This window comes from Pinus tabuliformis, chromosome 5_2 (assembly GCF_031772625.1).
Source record: "Pinus tabuliformis cultivar Carrire ecotype Pingquan chromosome 5_2, CPIR1, whole genome shotgun sequence".
Classification (NCBI taxonomy): Eukaryota; Viridiplantae; Streptophyta; class Pinopsida; order Pinales; family Pinaceae; genus Pinus; species Pinus tabuliformis.
The window spans coordinates 1,078,355,071-1,078,369,202 of NC_142306.1; positions in this window are offsets into that span (position 1 = coordinate 1,078,355,071).

Here is a 14,132-nt window from a genome sequence, read left to right on the forward strand (position 1 = left end):
CAAGTATTTGGACAGCCATTTTATCTGATAGAATGGTTGCCCAATCCATCACATAAGAATTCAGAGCCACTTCTATTAAGGGAACCATTTCGATGGAAAACTTAGCGGAATTGGGGCTTCCAAATAATCTACACATCATTGCGGCAGCATAACAATATGGAGACGCTAGAGAGTCCACAAAATACATACCGGATGACTTGTGCTTGTGTTTTTTAGGGAAATGCCTCCATTGTTTGATGGGGTCGGACTCTACTTCATTTTCCTTCGCGAAAGCTTCAAGGAATGATTTGTTGTAGCACTTCTGAGGCTCTGGAAGATGATACATTTTCTTCAAATCCTCAGGCTTGAAGGACCCAAATATTCTCCCATCAAATGTGAAGAGTGTTCTATCTGTTATGTTGATACATTCAACTACCCATTTTACCATGTCATTGTATGGCAAAATCTTTGCGGGGGCCACTATTCATTGAAGGAAAGAATCAGCTAAATCACTAAGTGTATTCTCTGACTTTGCAGCTCTGTTAGCCGTTGCCTGTCCTTCTGTTACCTTTGGGTTTTCCTTTTCCAACATATCATATATTCCTTCCCATGAAATCTTCCCACAGCCCTGGCATGTCATATATGAGACTAACACAACCTTTTCGTTCCTTTGGCTACTGCAAGGGAAGCTTTTGTCTTTCAGGCCTTCTTTGTCATTTTAGCTGGCTGCATACTTCCATATTCAAACTACAATTATATGAAACAGAAAAGAGCGATAAACTTGAAACCTTCAGAGCAGCTAATGTTGGAACGGATAGTGGTGAGAATAGTACAGTCGAAGATCAGGGCAGGAGCATTTGGTGCAAAAGATTTTGTATTATGAATTGATTTTAACACGCAAAATGAAATCTTTGAAGGACGGAAGTCATTATTGTTCTTAATGCTTCACCATATTGAACGACGTCAAACTTAAATGCTTCAATAAATAGATCGCATCGCATTCTTCCCAAGGCCTAATTAGAACGTGTGCCATCAATCTGCCGATTTTGCGATGAGCGATTTCAATATATATTATTTTAATATTCTGAGAGCCATCGCATATCGCAAATTGGGAGGTGTAAGCACCATGTTCTAAAAGCCTTTAGAATTTATGCGATTGCGATGCATGATGACTTGGCACAAAGAGTTGGGGAAATCCTTATTTACCTGCCCGCATAATGTTTTCTTTTTATTATCACTTTATTTATTTTTAACATCACATCGCATTCCCCCAAAGTGAGTCCTATCTATTTCTGTTGGGATTGCGATATGCGATCAATACATATCGCATCGCAAGTTTTCAAGTGTGGCTTCATATGATTTTTAGCGATATGCGAGATGCAAGAATCTTATCGCATCGCAAAGTTTCAATGGCCCATTACAACTTATTTGTCAGAATTGGCGATATGCGATATGCGATAGTTTTATCGCAATCGCATGTTCACCAATGAATTGTTTTAAGAAACCTAATGTTTAGGATTGTGTGGTAACTTCGCATTTCTACACTAATATTTAGATTGAATGCTTTTGGCCTTAAGCACATGCGATGTGTGTCGTTTTTAGAGGGTTTTTTGAAGCACTTTTATTTAAAAAGCGAGAAACAAAGAAATTGATTTATATATAAAGATTTTATTGCTTTTTATAAATTAAAGGGACCCTGTTTCCTATTTAGCATCTAAGAATAAAATTAAGAAAATTTTGAAATGGAGGGGTTGTTATATAGCACAACAGGTCCATGTGTGCAACTGTAGGAATTACAGAGACACTGAAATCACCACCACTCTAATAAGTCACAGGAACAATGGATCGTAAAAAGGAAAGGAAGGGTGAAGATTTAGGAAGGAAGACATTTATCCAAGAACTAATCTCCAAGGCAGAAAAAGAATAGTACAGCTCTCAAAGGAATTCAAGGAAAACAGGGCCGCAGAAAGCTGTTACTCCCATAGCGAAAGAAGAAATCTCTAATTCCTCCATCTCGGGACTGTGTCATTCTAAAGGTAGCACTCATACCCCCAAGACCAAGGATTCGATTCATGAGCAAGAAGTGCAAACTAGTAGTGAGAATTTGAGGATAGAGGGGCAAGGGGAAACTGAGGGGGAACATTGGACACCTGAGACGGAAAAGCACCTGTGGGTTTATCAATATCCAGATACAGGTAATGCGGTGAAATAGCCAGCCCCAGGGGTATCTGAGGAACTAACCACATCTACAGGTCCAAACTCGAAGGACATATACTACAGCAAGGGTTAGAAGAATTATTCATGGGGGACAACAATGATAAAAATGCTAAAACGGATGCAATTATCACCACCTTTGAGTTTCCAATCGGGAATATCGGAGGTGAAGCTCCTATTAAAAATATTCCTCTATCATCTTTACCATCCTTTCAAGGGATGACTGTGGAAGATCTAGATACATTTATATTTGAGTTTCATGTCTTATGTAGAAGTTATGATTATACAATAGATGCTCAGAAATTAAAGCTATTGACTGCTACCTTAAAAGGGGCAGCCTTGATATGGTTCATGGGATTGGGCTCTACTTCTATTTCAACATGGAATGATATGAAGGAGACGTTCTTGTCAAAGTACCAAGACTGTTGCAGGACCAAGGACTTAAAGGAAGATATATTTAGAATGATACAAAAGGAGGATGAAAGCATGGAAGATTATCTGGAACAGTTCCACTATAATCTGCAAAGGTCTAAACATAGTGATTTAGACCAAGAAATCTCGAAGACTATATACATTAGAGGGATGAGGGATGACTGCCTTGACACCTTGAATCTATTGGGAAAAGAGGATATATCGCAAGAGCCATTCGCTAAAATTGTAAAGATTTTCCTAAGATGCTCTCGAGGATCGTCCAAAGGAAGGAGTACAATTCAGGATGCCTCTGTTCACATACAAAAATCTGCAGGTGGAGGAGTAACTAGAGTGGAGATCGGGAATTTGTTTGAAAATTTCAAGACTGATATCCTCAATACTCTCTCGGCCCAGATAACAACAGCACAGATCAAGAAGACACAAGCAGAAGTTGACACACCCCTGGCTGTATTTTGTTCGACTTGCCAGAAGAAACATCCTTTCAGGGAATGTGAATTGAACATCATTAGCCTGTGTAATATTTGTGAGCTCGAGCATTCGATAGAGCAATGTTTAGATCTTCCTAGACTAAAGGCAGTACTCATAGATTCAAGTGAAGAGGTGCAGTCCTCTTACTTCATCGCACCGAGGAGGCCATGGCAACGCGACCTCCAGGTATGTCTCAAGACTTTTCCTCTTTCAATACGTGGAACAATTCATATAATAACTAGAAATATCCATGGCAATATTTTCCCCCTACTTCAGCACAGTTTCCTTCACCCTGGAACCAATGGTCTCCATCTCCTCTTGTTCAATATCCTCAATCCCAACCATACCCTTAGAACCAGAATTGGAGAGGAAATGCCCAGAATTCAGCTCTGCCTAGACCACCCATGCAACAATAGCTGCAGTTACCTCCTTTCCAAGCTCCTGCTCCTCCACCACCTGTGCGACCCCAACTACCTGTGCAACCTAACCCAAACCCAAAAAATAAAGCAGCTCAGGGCATAGAGGCTCCGATGACCTTCCAGACCTACCTTATTACCCTCGTGGGACTTAATGAAATACAATTATGATCGGGCATGGTAATTAACCCTAGTCACTCCCCTATCATTACAGAGGAGGACTGTGAACCATCCAGAGGAGATGTCGAAGGCTCTGAGGCAGCTACTGCACCTACAACAACTGATATAGAGGAAGTTATTACATCTGTAACAGCCGACCTGCGAAGAACTGTTACTACTGTAACAGCCAATTCGGGGAAAATTAGAGTTAAAACAAATGGTGTCAACTATATATGCGCTCATATAAAATGGGGGAACCACTTGGGTGGTAACAAACCTGTTCTTCCTATAATCAAGTATTTGGATAGCAATTTTATCTGATAGAATGGTTTCCCAATCCATCACATAAGAATTCAGAGCCGCTTCTATTAAGGGAACCATTTCGATGGAAAACTTAGTAGAATTGGGGCTTCCAAATTGATGGCTTGGGTGCAAGCGATATAAACAAATGGTCAAAACCTGATATAATTTCTTCTAAGACTGGCAGAATTTCTCCTTCTTCTTCAATTGGTGTACTAGTCATCTATTGATAGACTGACTTCTTCATAAGTTTCCCCCTTTTCCTAAAATCATCATGTTTCCTTCCAAATCACCCCGACCCTTGTTAGCGGGAACAAATTTCACAACAAATCTTCTTTTCCACTATCAGAACTGTAATCCCTTAGGAATTACAAAATACACTATCGGAAGTTATAAATGGTCATAGTGCTAATTCCTAAGAATTACACTATCGACGGATTTACAAAGGGAAATATTAACACCGAGACATACACTATCGGCCTGACTTTCAAAGAAATGTGCTATATGCATTAACACTATCGCCCTTCTGATAGCCTTTTCCCCGATGCGATAACACGTGAGCTCTTGGCAATTGCTATCGGCAATTTCAATACACCAATTCTTGGTTCCTCCCACTCTGGGCTTGCGATGCGATAAGCCTTGCGGACCCAACAACCTTTCCACCCTTCTCTATAGTGTTTCGGGTCCGAGTTGTCGAAGTTTCGGACTTCGACGGTTCCAAAGGTCCTTCCCACTCTACTGTGGTTCTACGATGCGATAATGGTTCAGACCCGATATGGGTATGAACCAAATTTAATAAAATATCAGGTCCAGAACTTCGTTCAGCTAAGTAATTTCACGGTTTTCCTGTGTAAAACAGAGTTTCCGCTTGGAAGCTCAACAATGCTTATAATGGAAACAAGGCGTGCCAATATAAGGGAAAAACATGTTAACAAGCTTAAAGAAAATATTAATAGGAAGAACTGAGCTGAATCACCATTAACAAGGTTCAGAAGTAAAGAACCACAACCAAATATACATACAAATTCCAGTTGACAGAGAACCATAAATTCAGATGCACAGAGAGAGTTTTGAAGATGACAATGTCTCCGGGATCGACTAACTCAGAGAAGTCCCATTATTTCCTTTTTAAAATCATAGATAAAGCCCACTCGGTCCTTATCCCTTTACAAAAACATGCCAATTACATAAAGCGATTAAAGAAATTATCCATAAAGCGATCATTACATCATGATCTTATTCTTAAATTCTATCCTTATCCTAAACTAGAAAAGCATGGAAATTGATGGCTAAAGGACCCCACTCCTTTGCTTGTAGATTTTTTTTTTTTTTTGGAATAAGTTTGAAGATTTTTTTTCCTCCAAGTCACATGCTCCTACATCAGACTCCTAAGGACAAAATTCTTCATGAGCTCATGTCCATGAGCTCATCTACAGAACTGCCTAGTTTCTGTATCATGTTTTATGTAACCGGGGTAGCTTCAGCAATTGGTTGATCCTTCCATTTTACCAAATACGGGAAGTAATCTCGTCCTCTTGTTTTCTTAAACACCTTCTTGTCCAGAATTCTTTCTCGCTGCAATTCCTTTGTTGTGGGTAATTGTTTTACCCAGTCAATCTCTTGGGTCTCTTGATCCTTTTCTGTATGATTTGCAGTTTCACCTTCATACTTGTATATGTCAGCAACATTGAAAATTGGTGTTATTACAACATCAGGGGGTAACTCAATCTCATAGGCATTTGCATAAAATTTCCTCAATACTCTGCACAGTCCAATTTTCTTGAACTTCAATTTGTTATACTCCCTCTTTGGAAACCTTTCCTTTCTGAGGTGTGCTAAAACCAAATCTCCAAGTTCAAAGTTCACCTCTCTTCTTCTCATGTCTGCTCTAGTCTTGTAATTGATGTTGCTATCATGCAGCTATTGTTTCACTTGTTCATGTATTGCTTGCATTTCTGAAGCAAAATCTTCTCCCTCTGCACTTCTAATCTCATCTTTTCCCAAGTTTCTTAACTCAGTTACTCCTCTGGGATGCATTCCATAAACAATATGGAATGGACTCTGTACTGTACTCGAGTCATTATATGCATATTCAGCTTGTGCCAACAGTTGATCCCATTGCTTTGGATGTTCTACAGTAAGACTCCTTAGAAGATTGCCCAAACTCCTATTCACAACTTCAGTCTGTCCATCAGTTTGTGGATGATAGGAAGAGCTGAAACTTAGTTTAGTTCCCAAATTCTTCCATAATGTCCTCCAAAATGTCCAACAAATTGGAATCCCTATCTGAGACAATACTCTTAGGCAATCCATGCAATCTTACAACCTCCTTAAAAAACAAATTAGCAATGTGAGAAGCATCACTAGTTTTATAACATGGAATAAAGTGTGCCATTTTTGAAAATTTGTCCACTACAACAAAAATTGAATCATTACCTCTTTGAGTCTTTGGTAAGCACAAAACAAAATCCATACTTACCATATCCCAAGGCCTATTTGGAATTGGTAATGGAACATACAAACCTATGTTTTGGCTCCTTCCCTTTGCATATTGACAAACTTTGCAAGTTTTCACATACTTCTCCACTTCATATTTCATTTTCGGCCAGAAATAAAATCTGTTTAACTGCTTATAAGTCTTCACTACACCAAAATGTCCTACAAGTCCTCCACTATGTTTCTCTTTGATTAAGTTCTCCCTCATAGAATAGTTTGGTATGCACAGCTGATTTCTCTTAAACAACAGTCCATCTTGTAAGAAGTAAACCAACCATTTACTCCTATCCATAAAAACAAGATTTTTACAAGCTTCAAATGCCTCTTTAAAATCTGGATCTGTTTCATACCATTCTTTAAGAAAATCAAAACCCAACACTTGGATTTGACTCTCTTGAAATAATACATTTCTCCTACTTAAGGCATCTGCAACTTTATTTGATTGGCCATTTATATGCTTCAAGACAAAATGGAAACCTTGAAGATACTCTACCCATTTAGCATGTTTTTGGCTAAGCTTTGGCTGCTGCATAATATATTATAGTGCATGGTTATCTGAATAAATTATGAACTCCTTTGACATTAGATAATGCCTCCATTTCTTCAATGACTGCACAACTGCATAAAACTCCTTATCATAAGAAGAATACTTCTTCTTTAAATCATTCAGCTTTTCACTAAAATAAGCTATAGGTTTGTCTTCCTGACTTAAAACACCTCCAGTTGCTTCTCCGTTGGCATCACACTTCACTTGGAAAGGTTTACTAAAATCAGGTAGAACCAAAATAGGCTTTTCAGTGATCTTTTTCTTTAATAGCTGGAAATTTCTTTCTTCTTCAGCAGTCCATCTAAATGGTTGTTTATTTTTCTTTATGGTCTCAATAATAGGAGCATTAATCTTACTAGAGTTCTTGATGAATTTTCTATAAAAACTAGCAAGACTATGAAAACTTCTTACCTCAAAGACACTTTTAGGTGAAGGCCACTCCATTATTGCCTTGATCTTCTCTGGATCCATCTTCAACCCTTCAGCAAAAATAACAAAACCCAAGTACACTAGCTCTTCTTTCATGAATGAACACTTCTTCAAATTCAACAATAATTTTTCCTGTTGTAGCCTTTGTAAGACATAATTCAAAAATAACAAAACCCAAGTACACTATCTCCTCTTTCATGAATGAACACTTCTTCAAATTCAGCAATAATTTTTCCTGTTGTAGCCTTTGTAAGACATAATTCAGATGTCTTATGTGCTCTTTAGATCTGTTGTAAACTAATATATCGTCCAGATATACTATTACAAATTTACCAATAAACTCTTTAAAAACTTCATTCATGAGTCTCATAAACGTACTTGGTGCATTGGACAACCCAAAAGGCATTACTCTCCACTCATACAATCCCTCATTTGTCTTAAAGGAAGTTTTCCACTCATCCCCTTCTCTTATCCTTATCTGATGATCCCCACTTTTAAGATCTAGTTTTGAAAAATACTTTGCTTCGCTCAAGCAATCCATTAAATCTTCAATTCTAGGTAAAGGAAATTTGTACCTGATTGTGATTTTATTGATGGCTCTTGAATCTGTACACATTCTCCAGCCTCCATCTTTCTTTGGACTCAACATTGTTGGTATTGCACAAGGACTTAAGCTTTCTCTAATTAGCCCTTTGTCAAGCAATTCTTGCACCTACTTCCTAACCTCTTCATTTTTTGTAGGAGTCATTCTGTAAGTTGCTTCATTAGGTAGACTTGCTCCAGGAATCAAATCTATACGATGGTTAATTCTTCTAATGGGTGGTAACTCATTAGGTAAATCATCAACAATAATATCACAATAGTTCTCCAACATTTCTTGAATTTCAATGGGTGAATCAGAAACTTTAGTAGAAGTCATTATTACCTTGGGCTTGAAAATTACAGCAAAATTTACCTCATTCTCTTCAATCTGCTTCAAGTATTCCTTTCCGCCTAGTAACATAGTTTTTGGATCAGTCTTCTTTCCTGATGTATCTTCTTCTTGTAGAGGCAGCAACGTATGATTGACATCATCCTTTCTAAACTTGTAGGTGTTTATTTTTCCATCATGCATAGCTCCTCTGTCATATTGCCAAGGTCTTCCAAGAAATATGTGACACACATCCATTGACATCACATCACATACAATTTATCTTTATACTTACCCAACTGAAACTCCACTTCACACTATTCATTCACTAATAGTTGATGTCCCTTTTGTAACCATGACACCTTGTAAGGTTTTGGATGTTTCATTGTCTTCAACTTCAAGTTCTCCACCACTTCTGTAGAGACCAAATTATCAATGTTGCCACTATCAATGATCATCTTACAGCATTTCCCTTGAACCTTACACATTGTTTTGAACAAAGTCTTTCTTTGTGATGGTTCAACTATCTCCTTTGCTGGCTTGAGCAAAACTTTATTAACTACCAAAGATTCTCCTCTCTCTGGTATATTTTCTTCTTTTGTCACTACTGTTGTTGTTGCTTCTCCCTCAACTTGAGAAACAATGGCATTTCTCTGACTTGTTTCTGCTTTCTTTGGGCACTCAAAAGCTCTGTGTCCCAGTTTGTTACATCTATAACATCTTACTTCTCTTCCTCTTCCTCTGCCTCCTCTTCCTCTAGAAAACTTCCCTCTGCCTCGCACATCACCTCCTGCGGGTGCATGCTGGGTTGAGTTGTTCTAGCTCCATCTTTAGGTGTTGTAGATCTTCCTCTACCACCTTGACTTCCCCTTCCTCGGAAAGTACCTCTCCCTCTGGCAGACTGCTTCCTCATGAGTTTTCCTTCAGCTCTCAGCGCAATCTAATAAGCTTCTTCTATTGTTTTAGAAGACAATATACTTATCTCATCTTGAATTTCCATCCTAAGACCATTCACATATCTAGCCACCTTCTCATTTGTATCCTGAGTTTCTCCAGCTCTTATGCTTACCTTATAGAATTCCTCTGTGTGTTCTTTCACTGTCATAGATCTCTGTCTAAGATTTTGCATCTGTCTGAACAAGGTTTTCTGATAATTACTTGGTAGAAACTTACCTCTTAACTTTGCTACCATCGTGCTCCAATTCTTGATAGGTTGTTTTCCAAGTCTCTTTCTTTCTACCTACACTCCATCCCACCAAAGCATTGCATGGCCTTTTAGCTTGGTGACAGCGAACTTTACTTTCTTCTCATCTTCTTTTTCTTCATAGTCAAAGACTTTCTCCATGCCATTAATCCAGTCTATCAATTCTTATGGATTTAGTCCTCCTTCATATATTGAAACCTTGGTCTTTGGCCTAACTGTGGATCTCAATACTGACTGGAAGAATCTCATCTCAGGAGTAACTGCTACAGCTTCCTCCTCTGCAGCTTCAACCTTAGGCTCACTAACATCTCCATCATCTATATTTCTCCTTGTTGTTAATGCATCTAATCTAGCTTGCATCTATTGCACAACTTCCATCACTCCAGCATTTGCAACTAGTTGTCCTCTTCCACCATGTCCTCGTCCTCTTCCAACTCTGAAAGCCATATTAACTTTCCTTCTCCTGCTTCTGAGAATCAATTCAGTGTCAACAGGTTGCTCTTATACCACTAATGGTGGCCTGGGTGCAGGCGATATGGACAAACGGCTGAAACCTGATATAATTTCTTCTAAGACCGGCTAAATTTCTCCTTCTTCTTCAATTGGTGTATCAGTCATCTATTGATAGAATGACTACTTCATAAGTTTCCCCCTTTTCCCTAAAATCATTACGTTTCCTTCTAAATCACCGTGACCCTTGTTAGCGGGAATAAATTTCACAACAAATCTTCTTTTCCACTATCGAAACTGTAATCTCTTAGGAATTACAAATTACACTATCGACAATTATAAACGTTCGTAGTGCTAATTCCCAAGAATTACACTATCGGCGGATTTACAAAGGGAAATATTAACACCCAGACATACACTATTGGTCTGACTTTCAAAGAAATGTGTTATACACATTAATACTATCAGCGCTTTATCTATCAGCCTTTCGATAGCCTTTTCCTTGATGCGATAACACGTGAGCTCTCAGAAATCGCTATAAGCGATTTCAATACACCAATGCTTGGTTCCTCCCACTCCGGGCTTGTGATGCAATAAGCCTCGTGGATCTGACAACCTTTCCACCCTTCTCTATAGTGTTTCAGGTCCGAGCTGTCAGAGCTTTGGACTTCGGCGATTCCAAAGGTCCTTCCCACTCTACTGTGGTTCTGCGATGCAATAATGGTTCGAACTCAATACGGGTATGAGCCAGATGTAATTAAATATCAGGTCTAGAACTTCGTTCAGCTAAGTAATTTCGTGGTTTTCCTGTGTAAAACAGAGTTTCTGCTTGGAAGCTCAACAATGCTTATAATGGAAACAAGGCATGCCAATATAAGGGAAAAACACATTAACAAGCTTAAAGCAAATATTAATAGGAAGAACTGAGCCGAATCACCATTAACAAGGTTCAGAAGTAAAGAACTGCAACCAAATATACATACAAATTCCAGTTGACAGAGAACCATAAATTCAGATGCACAGAGAGAGTTTTGAAGATGACAATGTCTTCGAGATTGACTAACTCAGAGAATTCCCGTTATTTCCTTTTTAAAATCATAGATAAAGCCCACTTGGTCCTTATTCCTTTACAAAAACATGCCAATTACATAAAGTGATTAAAGAAATTATCCATAAAGCTTACTACAGCTTATCCATAAAGCGATTATTACATCATGATCTTATTCTTAAATTCTATCCTTATCCTAAACTAGAAAAACATGGAAATTGATGGCTAAAGGACCCCACTCCTTTGCCTGGAGATTTTTTTTTATTTTTGGAATAAGTTTGAAGATTTTTTTTCCTCCAAGTCACATGCTCCTGCATCACAAATAATCTACACATTATTGCGGTAGCATAACAATATGGAGACGCTAGAGAGACCATAGAATACATAGTGGATGACTCATGCTTGTGTTTGTTAGGGAAATGCCTCCATTGTTTGATTGGGTCATAGTCTACTTCATTTTCCTTCGTGAAAGCTTCAAGGGATGATTTGTTGTAGCACTTCTGAGGCTCTGGCAGATGATACATTTTCTTCAAATCCTCAGGCTTGAAGGACCCAAATATTCTCCCATCAGATGTGAAGAGTGTTCTATCTATTATGTTGATACCTTCAACTACCCATTTTACCATGTCATTGTATGGAAAAATATTTATGCGGGCCACTATTCAGTGAAGGAAAGAATCGGCTAAATCACTAAGTGTATTCTCTGACTCTGCAAGTCTGTCATCCGTTGCATGTCCTTCTATTACTTTTGGGTTTTCCTTTTCCAACATATCATATATTCCTTCCCATGAAATCTTCCCACAGTCCTGGCATGTCGTATCTGAGATTAACACAACCTTTTCCATTCCTTCGGCTACTGTAGGGGAAGCTTTCGTCTTTCGGGCCTTCTTTGTCATTTTAGTTGGCTGCATACTTCCAGATTCAAACTGCAATTATATGAAACAGAAAAGAGCGATAAACTTAAAACCTTTAGAGCGGCTAATGTTTGAACGGATAGTGGTGATAATAGTACAGTCGAAGATCAGGGCAGGAGCATTTGGTGCAAAAGATTTCGTATTATGAATTGATATTAACACGCAAGACGAAATATTTGAAGGACCGAAGTCATTACTGTTCTTAATGCTTCACCGTATTGAACGACGTCAAACTTAAATGCTTCAATAAATATATCACATTGCATTCTTCCCAAGGCCTAATTATAATGCGTGCCATCAATCTCCCGATTTTGCAATGAGCGATTTCAATATATATTATTTTAATATTTTGAGAGCCATATCGCAAATCGGGAGGTGTAAGCTCCATGTTCTAAAAGCCTTTAGAATTTATGCAATTGTGATGCATGATGAATTGGCACAAAGAGTTGGGGAAATCCTTATTCACCCACCCGCATAATTCTTTCTTTTTATTATTGCTTTATTTATTTTTAACATCGCATCGCATTCCCTTGAAGTGAGTCCTATCTATTTCTATTGGGATTGTGATATGCGATCAATACATATCGCATCGCAAGTTTTCAAGTGTGGCTTCATATGGCTTTTAGCGATATCCAAGATGCGCAGAATCTTATCACATCACAAAGTTTCAATGGCCCATTACAACTTATTTGTCAGAATTGGCGATATGCGACATGCGATAGTTTTATTGCAATCGCAAGTTCACTGATGAATTGTTTTAAGAAACCTAACGTTTAGGATTGTGCAGTAACTTCACATTTCTACACTAATATTTAGATTGAATGCTTTTGGCCTTAAGCGCATGCGATGTGTGTCGTTTTTAGAGGGTTTTTTTGAAACACTTTTATTTAAAAAGCGAGAAACAAAAATTTTGATTTAGATATAAAGATTTTATTGCTTTTTATAAATTAAAGGGACCCTATTCCCTATTTAGCATCTAAGAATAAAATTAAGAAAAACTTGAAATGGGGGGGTTGTTGTATAGCACAACAATTGGCGATTCACTAAAAGAACCAGTTATCTCTGAATAAAAAGATGAAATTTCTAACGCTTTCTTTAGTACAAACAATTGAGGAAATGGAAACTATTTTGAAATGTATTAGAAAAAACAAAATTACTCTGAATAAGAAAAAATTGATCAATTTTGTAATTTCTTTTACAAACCCTTATTATTAATGAAAACATTTATAGTTTCTTCAAGCCTTGATTGGTTGTTAAAGATAAAGTAGGGGGCTTCTGCAACTTAGCTTTTGGATTTACTCTTTTGTCATAGGTAGAGCCACTTCTGCCAGCAAACGTCTATAGTCTCGATAGGGCTACCTTTTAACCATCAATTACTCATTCTCCCATCCATCTAAGAAAATAATCTTTTAAAGATAAATTCATAAAGATATATCTAGATATATTTGCATTTTTTTATTTTTTTACTCTTTTCTTTTTCCTTTTCTGGATAAAATCCTTTGTCCTGATTTGGGCACCAAAAGATGACAATGCCATTCACTGGTTGTAATTGAACTGAACAAGTTGGCTCGTAATGAGACCCCTTGTCTTATGATTATAAGCCATTACCCTGTTTTGGTATGCAGTATTGGTAATTTCAATTCAATTATTTCCCTATGATCATGGTAAGCAGGCTCGTAATAAGACCTATTATCTTTTAAATCAAATATATTTTAGAATTACACTCTAAAAAACCATAATCCTAATGGATGGGGTGAATCTTTGACTCCTTAAGAGTTATTGGATGACAATTATAGAGATGTAGATGCTTAGTCATAGAAAGTCTTTACTTTTTACAAAATAACCTCTCTCAACTGATACAACTTAAAATGATTCACTATGCTTTCTTGGTTTGAAAGATTTCACAATTTCAAAGAACATCTCAGAGTTTTATGATGTTTATCTAATTTTCCAAAACTGTAATCACTTCCTTAAAAGTTTCTACTTTCTAAAAGCGGATATTCACAATATGTTTTCAAAGAGATTTCAATAGTATAAAGCCAATGGTAGACTATTTACAACATTATTGAAAGGAATCAAAATTTGCATAAAAAGAATATGTACAGATAAGAAGGGGTTACCTCCTTAGGGAAATAATTTCTTTAAGATAAGCCCATTCACAGGAAG